The sequence below is a fragment of the Phocoena sinus genome, chromosome 9 (assembly GCF_008692025.1).
Source record: "Phocoena sinus isolate mPhoSin1 chromosome 9, mPhoSin1.pri, whole genome shotgun sequence".
In the NCBI taxonomy this organism is placed as follows: Eukaryota; Metazoa; Chordata; class Mammalia; order Artiodactyla; family Phocoenidae; genus Phocoena; species Phocoena sinus.
In genome coordinates, this window is record NC_045771.1 from 92,225,231 (window position 1) to 92,245,910 (window position 20,680).

At 40.7% G+C, this 20,680-nt stretch overlaps 1 protein-coding gene across 2 annotated transcripts in view; it reads left to right on the forward strand.

Annotated features, from left to right (window-relative positions):
• Positions 1-1,225: 1,225 nt before the first annotated feature.
• Positions 1,226-20,680, forward strand: part of STARD3NL (STARD3 N-terminal like) — a 50,689-nt gene continuing 31,234 nt past the window's right edge. Inside the window, exon 1 of one of the 2 annotated variants that reach the window (XM_032643387.1) lies at positions 1,226-1,499. The gene's annotated coding sequence lies outside the window, so the exon portion shown is untranslated. The remainder of the gene's footprint in view (positions 1,500-20,680) is intronic. The other variant, XM_032643386.1, reaches the window with a different exon arrangement.

Consider the following 20,680-nt stretch of genomic DNA (forward strand, 5'->3'; position numbering starts at 1 on the left):
TTCGCACAACCATTCAGAAAATTTTAAAAATTATATTTCATCAATTTTGGCGAGGGTGCAGGGAAGGGGTGCTCATTTATTTATGGTAGTAATGTTAGTTGTAACAGCTACTTTGAGGAGTAAATAGAGGGAAATCTACTACTGAGAGTGAAAATGTGCATACTCTATCCAGCGCACCCACGTTAGTATCTCTACCTAGAGAACACTTGGATATATGTGCAAAAAGACACAAACACACGTTGAAGGTAGCAACGCTTCTAACAAAAAACCAAAAAAGAAACAAACTATGGATAGAGGGTAAGGGAATCATAAATTAAATCTATTGGTTCTGAGAACTACTACGTAGTATTTTAAAAGAATGAGATAAAGTTATATAGAGATATGGAAAGATCTCGAGGATATAATGTTGATTGGGGAAAAAAATTACATCTACACATATTTAGATGCAGAGGAACTAGGAGTCACCATATAGGGACTGGTTTGTAATTCCTGCCTGAAAAGGATTAGCCTAATGTGTGATGTTTACATTTATGGTTATGTGGTAACTTAACATGGAATTAATATCAGCAACCTGGACTCAGGCACACGACTTCAACAGGCGAGCCGAGTGCCTGAGGACCTGGAAGCGGAAGGAGAACGTTCACTCTGTAACCTCCTATTGCCTCCTGTATTTGAACGATGTAACTGTAGCATCTATTGAAAAAAAGGTTCATTAAAATATAATGTGAAGTCAGACAATGATTAAAGGATGCCAATTTCGTGCGAAACCGATACAAATATAATTGAATGTGACTACTATATAAGACTGAGGTGTTAGTATGCGGTAGGGCGCAGAGAAAGGGTGTGTCCTAAGTCTGGAGGGGTCTGAGGAGAAGTCAAAAGCTGAGGTGGACTCTTGAACAGAGAAACTGAAATGTCCTTACTTTTTCATTCCTGGAGAGCCCAGAGGCCCTGAAAATCCAGTCCCCATGATTATTTTTCCAGAGCTGGAGCCTAAATCCCCACCGAGCGACTGGAGGAAGGCGGAAGAAGAATGGCTGAGGAGGGAAAAGCGACGTGTCACAAAACGGTGTGGTACGGGTTTATGGCAAACCCAACCAGCCGGAGTTGCTGATTCCCACTCTCTCCTCAGGGCAGGCCGGCCCGCCCTCTCCCGCCTTCCCGCGACGCTTACTGGGCAGTAGATTATTGACAGAGTCAGTCACCAATCGCTGCTCTGCTACGGGGGGCACTCAGGCCCTCAGCCTGGTCTTTGGTCCCTCGGGCGAGATGCAGCCTCCGTGCGTCGACGTCAGCGTGCTGACGTCACGGGCCGGGTACTCGAGGAGCCGGGGGCCACTGTCCGCGGGCGGTGGGCTGCGCGACGTCTGCAGGGCTCGATTCCCGGTCCGGCCCCGCGGAGCTCCGCCCCTCCGCCCGCGAAGAGTGCAGCGGGCGCAGCCACAGAGCCGCTGTCGCCGGGCCAGCCTAGGGCGGCCGGCCCGGAACCACCCGATGAGGTAGGCTGGGTTTCTCGTCACCCTATTTGACAGATTGGAAAACTGAGTCATCTGGGATCAGATGATTTGCCCGAGACTCACTGGAGACCCGCGAACGGAGGCCAGAGCCGAGCGTCCGGTTGTGTTTGTTGAGCCCTCGCCGTCCTCCGGGGAGGAGGAGGGGCTAGGCAGGCTGTGTTTATAAAGGGTACAAAAGTGAAGTTGCAGATTGCGGAGCCCCTTTTCATCCAGGGTTTGGGCTGGGATTCAGGGGATGGATGCAGGTAGCGGGGTCTCCATTCCTTAACCCTGCGGACCCCGAGGAGCCCTCGGTGGGGTCCAGACTGGTGCTGGCCCCTTGGGCCCTACAGAATGACCAAGAATGGTTACTGGGGTGATGCGTGGATTATACAGACAAGGTCGGTTACTGACCTCTTTTATTCATCAAGAAAAGCTGTGTTTGAAACAAAATTGAAAAATTAAAGCTCAAGTCCCGAATGTTCTGGCGCTGGTTTCAGTTCACTGCTTTGCCCACTCATGGGTATCTGGCCATATTTTGAAATCTCAGTAGCATGCTTATTTTTGTTTTAGGATTAGGAAGGGATTCTCTCTCTCTCTCAGTTCAAACATGAGTTAACATTGTGGAACTTTTCTTATCACTCTCTTCATGTGCCAGTTGTTCACCATGTCATGTGTCTTCTATTTCACAGATGGAATCACTGAATTCATCACTTGACTCAGTAATAGTTTGGATAAGTTTAGCAAGGTAACAAAGTAACAGGTCGAACCTCTCAATACTAATACTGGAATTAGTTGTTTGTTTCTCAGAATTCTTTGTTGAGAAGGGTTCTGAAAGATAATTCATACACACACACACACACTATCTACCCATACACCCTTACAAAACAAAACAACTTAGGGTACCGTTGCTTTATTGATGGGTTCTAATAAGGTGAGGCATAATTCATGCTCATAAAGTGAAAATGTGTACTATAGGATATAGGTATCCATATGTAGTATTTTGTACTGTGAAGAATTTATTCTCTTTAAATCTTGCTGTCTCAGACATTGACCTTTTAAGACTGCATTATTGCATAAAACTGCATTAAAGAAATGAAATTAAAGCCGCTTCAGGGGACTTTTCCTTACTTAGGTTCACAGAAGAATGGTTATTATTATTTGACTTTAGTCTTTGGAAAATTTATCTGATGAGTGCCTCATCTATGCCATGCTTTGTTTTAGATGTTGGAGATTGAATGCTGAAACGTTTAGATAAGGGTCCTGCCCTCAAGACCTTCCATTTTGGTGGAGATACTATAAATATATAAACAAAAATGACAATTTTAGATAATGATAAATGCTAGAAAAAAATATTACAGGGGAAGGGGCTGGAGCGTGACTGGGATGTGGACGGAAGTTTAGACGTGGGTGATCAGAGGAGATTCCTTGAGGAAGTTTGGAGGAGACCTGAGTGTTTAGAATGAGTCGGCCATGGGAAGATGACTGGAAGTTTCCAAGCAGAAATTACAGTGCAAAGGAGCTGAAGGAAAAAGGAGCTTGGCATGTTCCAGGGATGGATGAAAAGCTGTGTGGTTGGAGTGAGGTGAACCTAGGGGAGAGGAAGATGGGGAGACACGGGGAGGAGATGACACTCAAGAGGTAGGCAGGACTGAGGTCATCTGAACCCCAGGTAAGAATTGCAACCAGACAAAGGAAATAGGATTTAGATATAGTCAAAGCTCTCCTTTTTTTTTTTTTTTTTTTGCAGTAAGCTCTCCATTTTTTTAAGTGACATTCATAGAAGCTAACCAGCTCTCTGCTTTATATTGGTTATGAAATCATTACATGTATATATTTTTTACCGATGGTCCTCTTTCTTAATGGAAAAATGTCTTCTTCCCTCAAGCGCTGTGTCCCAAGCTGTTTCTTTCCTGTTCATTCTTATTACTGGCAGGACTCTGAGCCTCTGCTTATCTTCCACTCCCTCCTTTTATCCTTCCTGCTCCCAAGCACGAGTCCTCTCCAGTGCTGATGTGCAGACATTAGGTCCCTGCACTTCCCCACGCAGAGTTCTAGGAAACTGCATTGTCAAGTGGATTACTGTTTTCCATTAAAACTTTTATTACTGACCAGAGACGACTTAACGTCTGCCTTTATTTAGTGCCTACGATGTACCAGGTGCATTATATACATTCTGATCCTTCTAACCTTCTACTGCAAAGGTAAATCTTATCCCTTCTTGGTGGAAAAGGAAGCTTCTGCCTCAGGCCACCCAGGTGGTACTGAGGGAGCCCAGGTTTGAAACCAGTTAGCCTTGCCCCCAAAGCCCATTCCATGCTACTCCACCTCACCGCTTCCCGAATACATAACAACTACAAACCTCTGTTATTTGAAATTAATATTTTATGAAATAGCATTTTAGGGATCGTGATTCAGTCCTCTCAGTTTAAAGGTGAGACTGTGGAGGCCCATTGATATTCGGTGCTTTTCAAGGCAGAATTGGCACCAGATTCTCGCCCTGCTGATTCTCAGCCTAGTGTTCTTGTTTGCTTGTTTGCTTGTTTTTCTGCTGTACTTACTTCATGAAAGTCCCTTCACAAGGAGTTTCTGTATACACAAAAATATAATTTTTCAGCATCATGAATTTACTGTCCATAACCGCATACAAGGCAATTTTTAAAAGATGAAACAGTGCTGCTTTTTGGGCTAAAATAACCCCTTGTTTTATTTTACTTCTCTTTTTCAGCAGTGAGCAGGTGTAAATATTCTGGATGAATCTTGGTTCTCTTAGTAGAAAGTGGTTTCAAAATGACTTCAAAATTTAAGTTTTAACTTCATAAATCTTTGTAAGGGAGTTTTAAATTTACCGTTTTCCCAGCTTTAACCATTTGCTTACAAGTATGGGAATATTGCCGAGTGTTTGCTGGCTCAGAGTTTCTGCTGGCAAGTAGAGTTTCTTCCTATAATTGAGGAAGCTGTTGGGTCAGCTCAGGAATACAACTTCTCTTTCTTAGTGTAATGTATTATCATTTTTAAAAAATGAGTAAAAATCAGTTCCTAAATTATATGGCTGGAAAATGAGTTACTTTGTTTCTACAATTTAAAAATACCCATTCTTTATTTCTAAGGTTTGCTTATTTTATTAATTATGATAGGGATATGGTTGATGAAAAATAGTAAATTAACAAATAGCTAAATTTACTTTCTGGTGGCTTTTTGACTCTCCTGTAACTTAGTGGAGATTATCTTTTCTATTAGTCAAATCAGAATAATGTTATTAGAATTAGTAGCACCTTCTTTCTTAAACATTGGAAGATATTTAAATTTAGCCAAAAGAGAACTTTTGCTCTTTAAGTCATCTACGGGCTGTTTTGACTGAGTATCTCTATCCTTTAAGATTGTTCATGCAACTGACCTCCACCTTCTGAAGGTCCAGGCTGTCATGATTTGGACTCAAATTATAGTGTGTCCTTCCACCATGAACTCAGCGCCCCAAACTGGACTCCTGGCCTTTCCAGCTTCAGTGCCATTGCTTGTGCTCTGCCTACAGCCTGGTATGCCTTCTAGATGGACAAACCCAGACAAAGTTCTACCTGTGCCTCTGTTTCCATCTATGCTCCTTCCTCAATGAGATACTTCCTGTATCTCTTTAATGGAAGCCTTCTCTTTCACAGCATTTTTGGTAGTCTTTCTCGTGACAGTTTACCAATCTTGGTATCTTTGGTAATACACTATATTGTATGTGGGTATTCAAATATATGTTGACTTGAGCTTAAAAGGGACTTAACAATTCATGATAGACATGCAAAGTTTTTTGTAGATTATAGAGCCCTGTAGTTTATAGTTTAGCCTTTTTAGATTTGTAGAGCTTTTATTGCCTCCTCTTTGCTGGAAGCATTGTTATGCTTTTCTTGGCTTTGATTCAGTAGAACCTCTTTCCTGTTTTCATTTGAGGGTCTGACTGCTACAGCTACCAAAGGGTCCCTTGAGAGGAACTCACCTCTTTGGGCTGTAAATATTGAAGACACATTGTTGCAAATAAAAATCAGTGTTCTCTGTGTTTATGGCTTTAGAAAAAAATAACAGTAATTCCAGTTTTTAATAGTGAAGATGAGAAAACTGAAGCCCAGAGGACTAGCCAGGGACTCCTGTAGTGCCAGGCAGGGGAGCCTGGTCAGCACTACTGGTTCACGGCGGCGGGGGCCAGTGTGGGCCAGCACTCATGCTGATGTTCTGCTGCAGAATTCCTGGTAGCCTATTAAGAGTGTATCAGGGCTTCCCTGGTGGTGCAGTGGTTGAGAGTCCGCCTGCCGATGCAGGGGACATGGGTTCGTGCCCCGGTCCGGGAAGATCCCACATACCGCGGAGCTGTTGGGCCCGTGAGCCATGGCCGCTGAGCCTGCGCGTCCGGAGCCTGTGCTCCGCAACGGGAGAGGCCACAACAGTGAAAAAGATTGTATTAGTACAGCTTAGGCCTTTTCCGGATTGTTACACTTGCTTTGCTAGTGAGTTGCCCTGGATCTGGGAGACACCTCTTGTTGTGGCTCATGGTCAAAGCAGGACCTCTCACCAAGGATCCCAGACTGAGCTATTTAAGCCCATGGGATCTTCCTGGGCAAGCATTGGCTGGTATTGGGTTTGGCAGGCTCTTTAGTTTAAAACCTCTCTCTTCTACTTCCCCTCTCATCACAGTTTTCCAAAAAATATCTTGGGACTGGTGGGCATCCTTTGTATTAAACTTGGAGTTTGGAGGAATTCAGTCTAGTGCCTTCTAAGTTGCGGTAATTACAGGTTTCCACGTCCCATATTTTCTAGGACAGTTTACTTTTCAGACACTGTGCATTGTTGCTCACTAGAGCATGTTCTTGTTTGCTTTTTATTTCAGGAAAATGTATTCTCATAATTCTTTTAATTAATCAATCACTTGCTGAATTAATGATGTAGAACCGGAGAATTTCAAGTTCATTTTCCTATCGGTATGGTATGTTAAATTCTTCCAAGGGAACACAAGGAGCTCTTGAGAAATTAGAATCTTCTCCAGCTGAGGTTGGAGCACCAACCAGGACTTGCTTATGTTATTATTAATAAAAACTGACACTTAAGGCTTCCCTGGTGGCGCAGTGGTTGGAAGTCCGCCTGCTAATGCAGGGGACGCGGGTTCGTGACCCGGTCCGGGAAGATCCCATGTGCCGCAGAGCGGCTGGGCCTGTGAGCCATGGCCGCTGAGCCTGCGCGTCTGGAGCCTGTGCTCCGCAACGGGAAACACCACGACAGTGAGAGGCGTGTTCCACAAAAAACCCCAAAAATAAACCCCTGACCCTTAGGGCTTCCTCTGTGTCAGGTGCTGTTTTAAATGCTGTGGGTCAGGGTCTCTCATCCTCAGCACTGTTGACATTTTGGGTTGGATAATTTTTTGTGGTGGGAGCTGTCCTGTGTGTCATAAGGGGTTTAGCAGCATCCCTGGGCTCTATGCCCTGGGTACCAGGGGCCCCTCCCCTAGCTGTGACAACCGAAAATGTCTCTAGACAAGCCAGCTGTCCTGAAGGGGGTAGTGAGCAGAGTCCTTCCCTCCACAGCCCAGACACCTTGAGAACAACTGCTTTATATAAACTAATTTATTCCTCTCAACAGCCCTCTAAGGTGGGTCATATTATAGTCCTCATTTTATGGAAGGAGAAGCTGAGGCATAGAGAGGTTAAGTAACTTGTCCAAGATTACACAACTAGTCAACAATCATACTGGATGTGAAACCAGGCACTGCTCTTCGTGAACCCTGGCCCAGCGCATCCAACAGACTGGGCGCAAACTGTTAGGGATCCAAAGACCCATGTAAACCAGGGGACAAAACAAATGCCTGTGGCATCAAGCAGGGCTGTGAGGTGGCTGGAGTGAACTGGGGAGCCTTGCCGGAATTGCCTGTTTTTCAAGAGAAGGTAGAAATCTGGATTTTATTTGTGTGAAAAAATTCTTATCTTTTAATATTGGCAATTCAGTGTTTACAAAACATCGTGCAAGCCACTAGACAGGCAAAGAGTATCACCTACATATGGACAAGATTTAGTCCCGGGCCGTTAAAGTTTGTGGTCTTTTTTTGTGGAGACTTTGCAGCAATATAACATTATAGAGAATTGTATATTCACTTGATGAGGGGCAAGGAGGTAGATTCTCTGTGGAGAGCGAAAGTTTTGCTTCTTGGAAGGCTCTGAAAATAAGGATGGGTGGGTGGAGCTTCTAGCTAGAAATGGTTGTCTTGCTTTCTTATAAGCCAAAAGAGTGCGAGACTCAGGCTGGCCATCTGTCACACTTTGAAATGTTAATGCTCTGCTGCCCAGACTCAGTTTGCAAGTTCTGTACTTTTATGTCCTCCAGCAGCATCACTCATAACAGTTTCTTTTATGACCTCTGCTTGTCCAGGTGTTAAAACCCATATCTTATATGACACTGAGAAAACATAAATTCTGGAATTCAGTGGCTATATCCTGGAGAAATGAACCACAACCATACCTCACTTTTTTAACAGCCAGTAAGCAGTTGAGTATGTTTTCACTCTCTAGGTAAGACCAGGCTGTCTTCCTGCTTTAGTAGCAGATGGAATTCTGCTGGCCTTTGCAGCATTTTCCTTGAGCCTGTGTGCCATCATGCCCCTGCTCTGGTGTGAAAAGCAAACTCCTTTTCTTATGCTGACTTTTCATGGCCTCCAGATCTGTCCCGTCCTTCAGTCCCCAGTACCTCCTAAGACTCCCTCACGTGGGCCCCTCCCCCACTGTGGCCCAGTCTCCAGAACTTGTTCCTGGTCCTCCTTCGTTTTTAATTTCCTCTAGTCTGCCTCTTCCTTGCTATATGTCACCTTTTCATTTCTTCTGAAGCCATACATGTTCTCTTAGGCCAACTTTTTTTTTTTTTTTTTTTTTTTTGCGGTTCACGGGCCTCTCACTGTTGTGGCCTCTCCCGTTGCGGAGCACAGGCTCCGGACACGCAGGCTCAGCGGCCATGGCTCACGGGCCCAGCCGCTCCGCGGCATGTGGGATCTTCCCGGACCGGGGCACGAACCCGTGTCCCCCGCATTGGCAGGCGGACTCTCAACCACTGCGCCACCAGGGAAGCTCTAGGCCAGCTTTTCTATCAAGCCTTTTCTAGCCACAAGAACCTAAAGTTTGGTCCTTTAGACTTATAAATATCTTAGGCTTTAATTTCTAATTATTTGTATAAGCATTTTACCTCCTTTATAAAACTGTATTTTACTTGAGGATAGGGAACAGTCTTTCCCATCTCACTTTTTCCCCATGGCATCTAGCATAGTGTTTTACATAGGGTAGATACTTAATATGTTTCAGTTTATTCACTGGAGTCTGGTAGGTTCCCACTCATACAGTGATCTCTTCCCTTTCTTTCCATATATTTGTATCAGTTTATAATGTAGTGTGTTGTTAGAGGGACTTCACTAAATAGAATTCAGAATATGTAGGAAAAAGTGATGACCAAATTAATTTGGGGAGGTTGGAGCATCTTTATTAATTACGTTGTCAGTGCTAGTAATCAGGGATGAAATATCCTTTGTTTATTTAATATAATGTATTAGAGCTCCAGACAACTGTGTAAACTTGTCTAACTTTAGGTATCAAGCACCTAGACTCCATACTTTTATGCAGTGATATTTGTAATTCATGAATTTAACAAACAAATTGAATGCCTAAAACATGGCCACGCATTTCCCTAGGTGCTAAGGGCACAGAAGTGTCTTCTAGGAGCTTTTGGTATAGTGCTGAGAATAAGACATGTAAACAATATGTGAAATACATATGAAAGATTAGAAGTGCTGGTACAGAAAGATAATATATCAGTGGGATCAGAGAAGATTTCATTGAGGAAGTGATCCTTAAGCTTCTTGAACAATGAATAGGCTTCTATCGCTGTTAATCATTTGGCAGTTGGAGGGAAAGGCACTCCAGGCAGAAGGAGTATTAGGACAAAGGCACGGATGGTGCAGCCACCTCGTGGACAAGGGAATCAACAATGAGTTAGTACATCTAGAGCCCTGGGTGTGAGGGAAATGGAGTTCTGAGTAGAGGGAGGAAATGGTTTATTCAGGCTTTCATTTTAGAAAAGCTAGCATGAGAATGTTTTGCAGAGAGGAGACTGAATTACAGAGTAATGTGGATAAACGCTGACTGGGAAAACCATGGAAAAGCCTGATGAGAGCTATTAGGAGGAATGACACAGTCACCAGTATTGGAAGATAGAGCCAGTAGCAGAATCACATTTAACACATTGTCTTTTTTTTTTTTTTTTTTTTTTGCGGTACACAGGCCTCTCACTGTTGTGGCCTCTCCCGTTGCGGAGCACAGGCTCCGGACGCGCAGGCTCAGCGGGCCCATGGGCCCAGCTGCTCTGCGGCATGTGGGATCCTCCCGGAACAGGGCACGAACCCGTGTCCCCTGCATCGGCAGGCGGACTCTCAACCACTGCGCCACCAGGGAAGCCCAACACATTGTCTTAATACAAGGTGTAAACGAGATCTTACTGATTATTATTGGTTAATTTTTCTTACCTTAAACATTTGTGAAGTATTTATAGGTAGTGTATATATATTATACAACAATGTCAGTATTTTTAAGTCATTCTTAAAATTTTCTTTTTTGATTTTGTAATTGTTTATTTCTTATTAATTATTTGAGAGCAATTATTTGGAGACACGCTAGTTTCAAACCTCTAATGAGAACCTTGTGAGCTTAAACAGGTCTTACTTTAGTGATATCCTCTGACTCTGTAACATGTGTTCCCAGCCCATTCTCATTATTAGGCTGTAGTTCATACTCTATTTTCTGGATATATTAGCTTGTAGTTGTATTGACTCTTATAATTAGTGGTCTTTGTTTCTGTGATCCTGTTTCCTGAAGCACAAGCTAGGTTGATAAAGTCCTCTGATGCTGATCTCTCAAGTCTCTGTGTTCCTTTGTGACTGCCTAAAAAGTCTGATGAAGAAAGAGGAAAGGGTACTGGTTTAAATCTCAGTATCAAGATTTGAGATTGACTTTCCTTCCAAGTCACATGCACCAAGCTTTGAACCAAACCTTGACTTATGGTAGAGATTAGTGATTTTTTTAAAGAACTGTGTTTTACCCATGTCTCAAATTATGGGAGATAACGTATGTAACTTCTGCCTGTTGGTAGATACCCCCGCGCAAACATGCAAATGGCCTTCCCTTTTATTGACTTGCTCTAGTTTGTGAGATACGAAGTTGGCCTCAGATAACTCCGGGGGCAGTTGATGTTACATCTTCCCTAGCATTGCTACTAGTGTGCCACTTCTACCAGCTGTAGAGCCACTACAGGAGCAGTGAGTAGAGGATGGCTCTGATAACTAGAGCGACAGTTGCAGGAACCCTTATCCTGCCAGAGAAGGAGTCTTGTGTTGTTGAATAAAAGGAAATGCATCTTGCCTCTAAACATCCACCTTGGCTTTGCTGTTTGCTCATCAGCTAGCTACTTACAGTTTAGCTTCTGTTTTCTCTGCATAGAGAAGATAGGTCTGGGGAGGCCTGCTAAGAATGTGTTCATCACACGTTCTTAATTCTAGTCTTTGAGGTGAAGAAAGACAGTTACTAAAACAAGTGTTCCCAGGAGAGCAGTGAGCTCACTCCCTTGAGATATTATTGATTTTCAGATCTAGATCAATAAGATCATCAGTTCCATCCTGAGAATTGAAAGCGTTTGTTGGAAAATTGCTTGCAGTAAGTACTGAAGAAGTGGCATTACATAGTGCAAAGGTGTCCTTGTATGCACTGGAATATATTTCAAGTTTCTTAACTGAGGGACCTTCATCTGTCTAGATAGTAATATGACTGTTGATTCCATTATTGCCGAAGCTGGCAACACATCTCTAAGAGGAAGGTTTAAATATTCATGAGAATATATGCACTAAGGAGCAACATGGTTCCTCTGAATTACTGTCAGCTGATGGTTGACTGGTTGACAGTAATAATGAGGTTAAAATTGGGAAAAATAGTGGTAACTCCATAATAACCATTCGGTATTTTTGTGATTTTTAGGAAAGCTAAAAATAGATTTAGTTCTATGGGAAGAAAAAAAGTCCTGGAAAATGATAGGCAGTCAGCAACCAAAAAAAAATCAGCAGTCTTTTGACTTGTGGAAAAGACTGACTCATGAAGGAAAATGAGGTTATGTGTAGCTTCTGTGATTGGGAAGATTAAGACAAAGGAGTTTCTAGGTAAGCTGTGGCGAAAATATTTGAGTGTAGGAGTTAAAGCTGGAGCTCAGAAAGGGGAACAAGCTGCAAAGTCAATTTGAGCACCAGAAGAGATCTATTAGGAGGAGAATCAGAGGTTGGAGAGAAACAGTAGAAGCTAGAGGAAGGTAGCTATAGTAACTTTGTTGTTCCAGTGATTCCGGGCCACTTGATAGTAGCTTCTGAAAAAGATGAGAGACAAATAAAGTAGTGTTCTTGTTTGTCAGAGGCCATCTTGAGAGAGACTTTTGAAAAATGGTGAGGTGTAGCTATAACATTCCAGCCGTCTGACTCAACCAGTGCTGGTGATGTAACTGGCTACCGAGTTGTTGAGCCCTGCAGGGTGATCTAACAACATGTACCACCCAACATGACTTTGACCACTGTGTGGCCTATTTTCATTTTGCCAACCTATGATCTTTGGAAGAACAGATATACATTGTCCAAAGACCTTCCTCTGTCCAGCTGGCCCATCCTCCCCTGGACCAAGCAACATCCCACTGGCATGGTTATTGTCAAGAGTATACACTTGATTTCTTTCCCCTCTCTCTGGTCGCTCCCTTGTAGTATTTATATATCTGCTTCCTTGACTGTTTGGAAGTTTTTGTGAGAGCAGGGAAACTCTTGAATTACCTTTTGGATCCTTTAAAATATCTGCTTGGAGTTTTACATTCTGTAGGTGTTCAATGCTTATTATTTAAGAAAATGAGAACTCTTAGAGGATTTAAACAGGGCCTGCCTCATAATTATTTTCTGTTCTACAAATAGATGCACTTTCTTTGGTTTTTTCCCCCCTCTTCTTTTATGGAGAGAAAGGAGAACATTCTGATTTCTGTTGTATCTCATGGCTGTTAATAATTTCCATCTGAATGCTGTTGACTCCCTTTCTGTTTCTCTCTCAGACCTCTCCCCTGAACTCCTGACTCATATCCAACTGCTTACTTTTATTTCCACTTAGATATTAATAAGCATCTTATACTCCATGTGTCCAAAGTGAGCTGATGTTCTCCCTCAGAGTTGCCCCTCCTGTAGCTTCTCCCTTTCAGTAAATAGTGAGTCCGTCTCTCCCTTCCCACAGGCTATAAATCTGGCAGCTCTCCTTTAGTCCTCCCTTTGTCCTGTATCCCATGCCCAACCCATCCCCTACTGCTTTTGGCTCTGTGTCTGGAACCAACCACTATCACCACCCTCATCTACTAAGGCAGTATGTCCTCTCTCTCCTGAATTATTGCCGTAGCCCCCTAAAGGGGCTCCCCGCTTCTGTGCTTCTGTCAGCCAGAGCGTCTCCTAAAGCTTCAGCTGCATCAGACTTCTCTTCTACTGAAAAGCTTCCAGTGTCTTCCCATCTCATTCAAAATCTTCACTGTGGCCTCTGACGCGCCACAAGGCCGCCCCAAGTTGTTGACTTCTCCGTTATCACCTCCCGCTGCTCTTCCATGCTGTCGGCTCCTGCAAAGCTGGAAGCTAACGACCTGCTGAACTCCTGCCTGGCCCGCACCACCCCACGCTCAGGCCCGTGCCTGTCCTCTTTCTCCACCTGCCCTGCTCTTTCTTCTGATACTGCCTGTGATGTCTCTCCCTTATCACCTGCTAGTCCTTGCTTCACGACTCTGTTCATCTGTAAATGACCTCAGTGAGGTCATCCAGACCAAGCAGTGTACGGTTACAGGGCTCCTTTGTTTATCCTGTGTCCCTGCACTCTAGAAGGTAAGCTCTGTGAGGGGAGAAAATTCCTTCAGCTTTATTCATTGCCGCATCCCCAGTGCTCAGAGGAGGACCTGATATGTTTTTGGTAGTTCAAAGCCTATTTGTGGAGTAAATGAAGTAGATGCGGTATATTCTCGGCAAACTTTGAATTTTCAAAAATTATCAAGTGCAATTTTTAAATCTTACAGTATACATCCAGGTTCAGTTTCTTAATAAACGTTTTAGATTTGCCTCATAAATTATGAAAACATCAATATGTATTTACCCAGCTATCTTTAAATCTTAATATTTCTCTCTATGTTATATGTCAAATAAAAGTTCACTAATATTTCTAATATTGCTATAGAAATAGGTCACTTAGAAATTAAGTTGCCATAAGAACAGGTTTGGGCTTGGGAGATAAATTAGTGTCTGTGAGGGGAGTAACTTAAAAACACCATCACATACTTGTTTTCTGCTTTAATTCTTCCAAGTCATTGATGCTAATTTCTAAATAAATTTGAGTCTTGAAACATGCTGTCAAAAAGTTAAATTCTCTTTATGCACACACAATTACTTTTATCTGTTGATATTAACAGAAATTGTTAAATGAGATGAGACTGCAAGAAATGACCTAGAGCTTGATTAGAGAGCCTTAATGTGTGTCGAGGGGGAAGAGGGCGGAACACATAGCAGCAGAGTGAGCAGACTTATCAGGATGGAATAAAATGTTTCATTACCTCCCAAATGAATATGAACAACAAAAGAAAATATGACACCTGGAACATAAGTATTAAGAATAAACCCATGGAATTAATACATAGAGATATTACTATGGAGTTGGAGTTCTAAATTCTTGAAGAAAAGTAAGAGAAAGAAGGAAGTGCAGTAGAAATGTAGGCCCCAGTGGAATAAGTCAGCTGCATGAACAAAACAACACATGGTGCCCCCAAGCCTTGGTGGATGATGCTTTGTAAAAGATCCATCTTTGCCCAGGTGTCTGGGAAGAGTATAAGTACTAACATATGGAATAAGTGACGGATAAATTTGGCCATTAAAAGCTTACAGTAAAGTTATGTCTTGTGCACATTTTCACTACAGACCGGAGCAAACTTTAGACCCCAAACTGTTGCATGGTGTGCACTCCGTTATTTCATTTAAGCCTTGTGACGACACAACAACAGCAAAAGACTATTATTAGGTATTTGGTATTGGCTCAAAATCCAGACAGAATGACTCCTGTCTGCAGTCACAAGCACTTTAGAAGTGTTCATCCAATCTCCATTTGTGTCCAAGAAATTTGATAGTTTTATTAGGGGCAGAATGATTTGGATGCCCAGAAATCTTATATAGGTTTTCCTTTGAGTCTATCAGTGTGTCTCAAATTGTCACATACATAGGAATTATTACACAGAGGTATGTGTACAAAATCCACATGCATTCTCTTTTATAGAATGATTTATGAAGTTTTCTAAGATGATTCCAGTTGCTTATTCTGCTCTTAAAGGTCGCTCATACTTACAGTAAAGTTAATTTAATGAATTTTTGCAGTGAAAATTTGTCTTTATTCATGTTTATATAAACACACACACAACATACACATATGTATACTATATACTTATGTTTAAATATATTTATATCATATATACATGTTTATATATACTGGATGGATTGATAGATAGATAGAGCAACTCTATCCCCAAACATCCTTATGTCCTTATGTTTTTCTGAACTATTCAGAGGTTAAGAATTTCTAAGAATAAGGGAATTCTCCTGCATAATCAGAATACTAAACTATAATCAATTTTCCAGCTGTCTTTTGTAGCATTATCTTTTGGGTTTTTTTGTTTTTGTTTTAATTCAGGATTCAGTCTAGACTTCTGCGTTGCATTTGATGGTTGTGGCTCTTTATGCTTTTTTAAGTTTGAAGAGTATCCGCACCACTTTCCAACCTTTTGTTCTTGTTTTGGTTTTCAACATGTTGACTTCGCTCAAAATTCCAGAATACCTGTCTTGTAGAATGTCCCACCTACTGTGTTTGTTTCCTTATGGATGAATTCAGGCTAAACATTTTTTGGCAAGGGAACATCATAATTGTTGTTATATACTTGTGACTGTATCACATTAAAAGGCATATAATGTCAGCTTGTTCTAATATTGGTAATGCTGTTTGATTACTTGGTACAGGTGGAGACTACCAGATCCCTCTACTATAAAGTCATATTATTCCCAATGAAATTATTAAATATTCTGAGGGGTTACACTTTGAGACTATGAATATCCTATTCCCCAACTATGTTTTAATAATTTTAAGCATCCAGTAAAGATCCTTGCCTGAATCACTTAACTCCAACTGGGGGTTACAAACTGTTGATTTATCTAATTTTATTATTTTTTTCTACATTTCTTAATCTAACATTTGTTTCCTGTAAAGGAGAATTTCTACCCTCTCTCTCTTTTTTGCAATATTACGATGGACTCATGGAACTTCTTAATTTTTCCAACATAAATTCCAGCATTACAGTCATTATTCATTTTTATGTTCAAGTTACCCAATCTGACCCACGGGAACTCCTCATAGCCTACACAATTTTTTTTTTTTAATGATTATGGCTTTTTGTGCCTTCTCTTAAGAAATCTTTGCCTACAAAAAGGTTTTAAAAATATTCTCCTGCAAATTCTTATATCAACTTTATATTTTTAGCTTTTTTGCCTATGATCCATCTTGAATTTTTTTTTTTTTTTTTTTTTTTTTTGCGGTACGCGGGCCTCTCACTGCCGTGGCCTCTCCCGTCGTGAAGCACAGGCTCCGGACGCGCAGGCCCAGCGGCCATGGCTCACGGGCCCAGCCGCTCCGCGGCACGTGGGATCCTCCCGCACCGGGGCACGAACCCGTGTCCCCTGCATCGGCAGGCGGACTCTCAACCACTGCGCCACCAGGGAAGCCCTTCTTGAATTATTTTTTGCATGGTTTGAGTTAGGGTTTGAGATTCATGGTTTTTTTTCAATTTTGATATCTGGTTGTCTCAGCATCATACTTTCTTTTCTTGTTGGATTGCTTTGACATCTTTGTCAAAAGTAAAATCATGTAAGTGTGGGTCTGTTTCTAGACTCTTCCTTATGTTCCACTGATCTATTTGTTGATCCTTCTGCTAGTGCCACACTGCCTTCCTTACTGAAGTGTTATAGAAAGTCTTTAAGTAGTGTGTCTTCCAATTTTGTTCTTTTTCAAGATTGCTTTGGATATTCTCATTTCTTTGCATTTTTGTATACATTTTAGAATTAGCTTATCCGTTTCTACCAAAAAAGCTTGATGCGATTATGATTGGGATTGAGTTGAATGTATAGATCAATTTGGGGAGAAGTGAAATCTTAACAATATGAATTCTTCCAACCCGTAAACATGGTCAGCTCTCTGTTTATTTTCATCTTCTTTGATTTCTCTCAGCAGTGTTTTATAGTTTTCAGTGTTGAGACCTTGCATATATTTTAAGTTTATCGCTTTACAGTGTTTTATGTTTTTGGTGCTATTTTAAAAGAATTCCACCCCCTCCTCATTTCTTCCTACTCCCAACTGCCCAGAATGGAGGGATTGGTAAACAGGTGAATCACAACATCCTGAATAAGCTATTTTTTTTTGTTTTCTTTTGTTTTTTGATGTTTTGTCTTATTTTGTTTTTATCTAAAGTAGATCGAAAATAATCTTGACGCAGCATGGTCGTTGTCTGTGTACAGTATTTTCTGATAGGGGCAGAGAGGTGTAGAAGAAAGAGGAGAAGCAAAAGCCCCCCTGAGAAAGTGACCTTTGAGTTAAGGCTTATTAGGATGGCTAAGAGTCATAGAGATAAGGAAAGTAGCACTCAAGGTAGGGAGAAAAATACAAGCCGGGGTTGGTGAGAATGTGATTCCTTTAGGGAACTGCTTGTGATTTGTAGTATGGTGAAATGATTTTGGAGAGGTAGGCAGAAGTAGGCCATGTGTTAGGTTAGGCAAGATTAAGGAATTTGAGCTCTACCTGAAGGTCCCAGGAAATTAATAAATGATCTCATAAATTTAATTTGATCCCCTAAAAAATCTACAGGTGTTGGGTGAGAATTACCTTAGTTTATCAATAAATTAATTTTTCTAGTGTACCTTGACTTGCTTTGCCCATTTTTCTAATTGGATTTAAGGTTTTTATTATCTGTCTTTCAATACTCTTGTTTTGCTTCTAATGTTTTTGAATAGAGAAACTTGATTTTTACGTATTCAGTTCTGTTTTCCATTGTAGATTGTCTTAGAAAGAATTCCACATCCTAAAATCATGTGTTATTTACCACAATTTCTTCTACTATGTAAACCATACAAACGATTTTGCTTTGTTAGCTTTTTAATAGAATCTTCAGTATATTTTGATATGTAGATTTCTTTCTCCATGTACTTGAATGACTGGTTAATAGTTTTATTCTTTTGCAACTGAATTTTGATGTTATCTTTATCATCTATAGATATTTTTTGGTTTACACAAGTTTTTCCTTGCAGAAAAGCTTAGGGAAATACAGGCCACACAGTGGCTTATTGGTAATGAGTTTTCCTTGGCCGTCAGTGTTTTTATTATTTTTTAAATTGAACTAATGTTTAATATTTTGGAAATTTCCTATGACAGTTAACGTTTCTGGCTTCTACTGATAAATAACAGTATCCTCTATATCCACACATTTGGCCCTGGAATATTGGGCATACGCCCCTCTCCTGTTTGCCGGTTGTTCCTTGTCTCCTGACACTGATTGTCAGTTGCCCGTTTTTGTTCAGCTTACTGTGGTGTTTTTTGCAATATCACATATTTTTCCCTAGGTCTCTTTCAAAGCCTGGAGAAAAAGAGACTTGAGAGAGACACATTTTAAGAAAAGTGGAAGGTCGTGGATATCTATGCGGAAATGAAGAGTAGTCAAAACATACATAATTTCAAAGCTTTTTTGGCTCAAATAAGTTGTAAGTTGTGTTCATGTGTACTTTCGAAATGCAGTGAAACATTTCAGTGGGTAAACAGAAATATTTGCCTTCCGATTAGGTTTAGTTTTTGTTTGTTTTTTTTTAAAATATGAGTTTTGACTTATTTTTGTGATGTTTCAGGAATACATTCTAATACGTGGGTCTTACTTGTGGGAGCTATTGTGAGGCTTAAATGACATAATGTATGTTAAGTACTCAGCACCAAGCCTGACTCAGTCTCAGTGTAAGGAAGCTATTGATTTTGTTAATATGTTAATATAAGGCATACACTATTACATAATATAATAATATGTTAATAGGTGGGATAGGTTTGTACTTATGTTCTTTTGTTCTTGTGTGTTCTTGGTCATATAGTGTTAGGATTATGCTAGCTTTATTTCATGATAGGATAGATAGCTTTTCTTTCTTTTTAATGTTCTGGAACAGTTTATAGGATTTTGTTTATCTTTTATTTAAAATTTTGAAATACCTGTCATACTCTCTGACCCTCATTCCTTTGCTAGGTAATTCTTTGTCAACTTTTTCACTTTTCTTTTGGGGATGGTTCATTCTATTCAGGCGATCTATGTCTTCTTGATGTAATATATATATTTTTTCAGAGTATGGACTTTCTCTATGATTTTCAAATGTGATTAGTATAAAGTATCACTTACACTTTGAAAAATAAGCTCTCCTATTATGGGACTTGTATTCCTTTCCTAATCTCCCCTCCCGAATCTAGGTTTACCTATGTTCCCTTTTAAAAGACTAATTTTGGGGTTTATTTATATTTTTTAAATTTGTGGAAATGTTCATCCATGTGCAAAAGTAGAGGGTTTAATATAATGAATAACATTGTATTCATTCCTCAGATTGGAACAATTCTTCTTCTTTTGGATTTATTTATTAATTGTACCCATTGTTTTTCTTTTTTATATTTTTCTCCCATGGGGATAGAGTTTTTGTAACTTTGTTGTTTAAATGCCTAATTCTTTAATTTTATTCTTTATTGAAAAGTAATTAGAGCACTTTAAGGAAGTGAATTTGATAATAAGCTTAACTTTGACAGCTTTCCACTGTCACTATTTTCTAAATAGTTTGTTTTAATTTTAAAATATTTTTATCTCAGTAGTTATTTTAGAAGATACTACTATGTTATAACTTCCTATTTTATGCATTATTTGTTCTGTATTTAGCTCCTAATTGCAAGGCTTACTGAATTAGATTTTTTTTTTTTTTTTTCCGGTACGCCGGTCTCTCGCTGTTGTGGGCTCTCCCGTTGCGGAGCACAGGCTCCGGACGCGCAGGCTCAGCGGCCATGGCTCACGGGCCCAGCCGCTCCGCAGCATGTGGTGGACCGGGGCACAAACCCGTGTCCCCTGCATTGGCAGGCGGACTCTCAACCACTGCGCCATCAGGGAAGCCCTAGATTTTTTTTGATAGTCTAGTTTTATCAATTTTGTAAACATGGCATATCTTCAAAATAGCACATAGTCTATGGTTGTAGGGTTAAAAAACTAATTATCTATCTTTAAAAAACTTACAGTATTCAAATAATCTGTATCCATGTTTGTATCTTTAAAATACTCAGTAGATTTTAAAAAGTAATCTTCAAAAACTTCCCATTTTGATTATAATCTATCACTAAGTAAGCTTTTGCAATTTTTTAGTTTTTTTTTTTTTTGAGTATAGTTGACTTACAATGTTGTGTTAGTTTCAGGTGTACAGCAAAGTGAATCAGTTATACACATACATATATCCACTCTTTTTTAGCTTCTTCGTTTTTAAAGATGCATTTTGTATTTCTGTTCTTTCTGGTAAGGAATACATGGATACTGATTGGTAAATCTTAAACCTGATTTCAAACGTATTACACTTCTTAAATTTAAAAATATCAAATATTAGCTATACTTACTTAGTTAAGAGTATATATATAAAAATCCTCAGAACTTAATTATACCTCTTGAGTCTTCGAAGTTTTTGTGTACTTATTAAAAATCTTTAGCTGAACTGTGTACGCTCCCCTGCTTTTTATTGAGTATGAACTCGTAATCATACCCAAATGCTTACAAGTCAGATTTAAAATAAGCAAATATTGGGGCTTCCCTGGTGGCGCAGTGGTTGAGAGTCCGCCTGCCGAGGCAGGGGACACGGGTTCGTGCCCCGGTCCGGGAAGATCCCACATGCCGCGGAGCGGCTGGGCCCGTGAGCCATGGCCGCTGAGCCTGCGCGTCCGGAGCCTGTGCTCCACAACGGGAGAGGCCACAACAGTGAGAGGCCCGTGTACCGCAAAAATAAA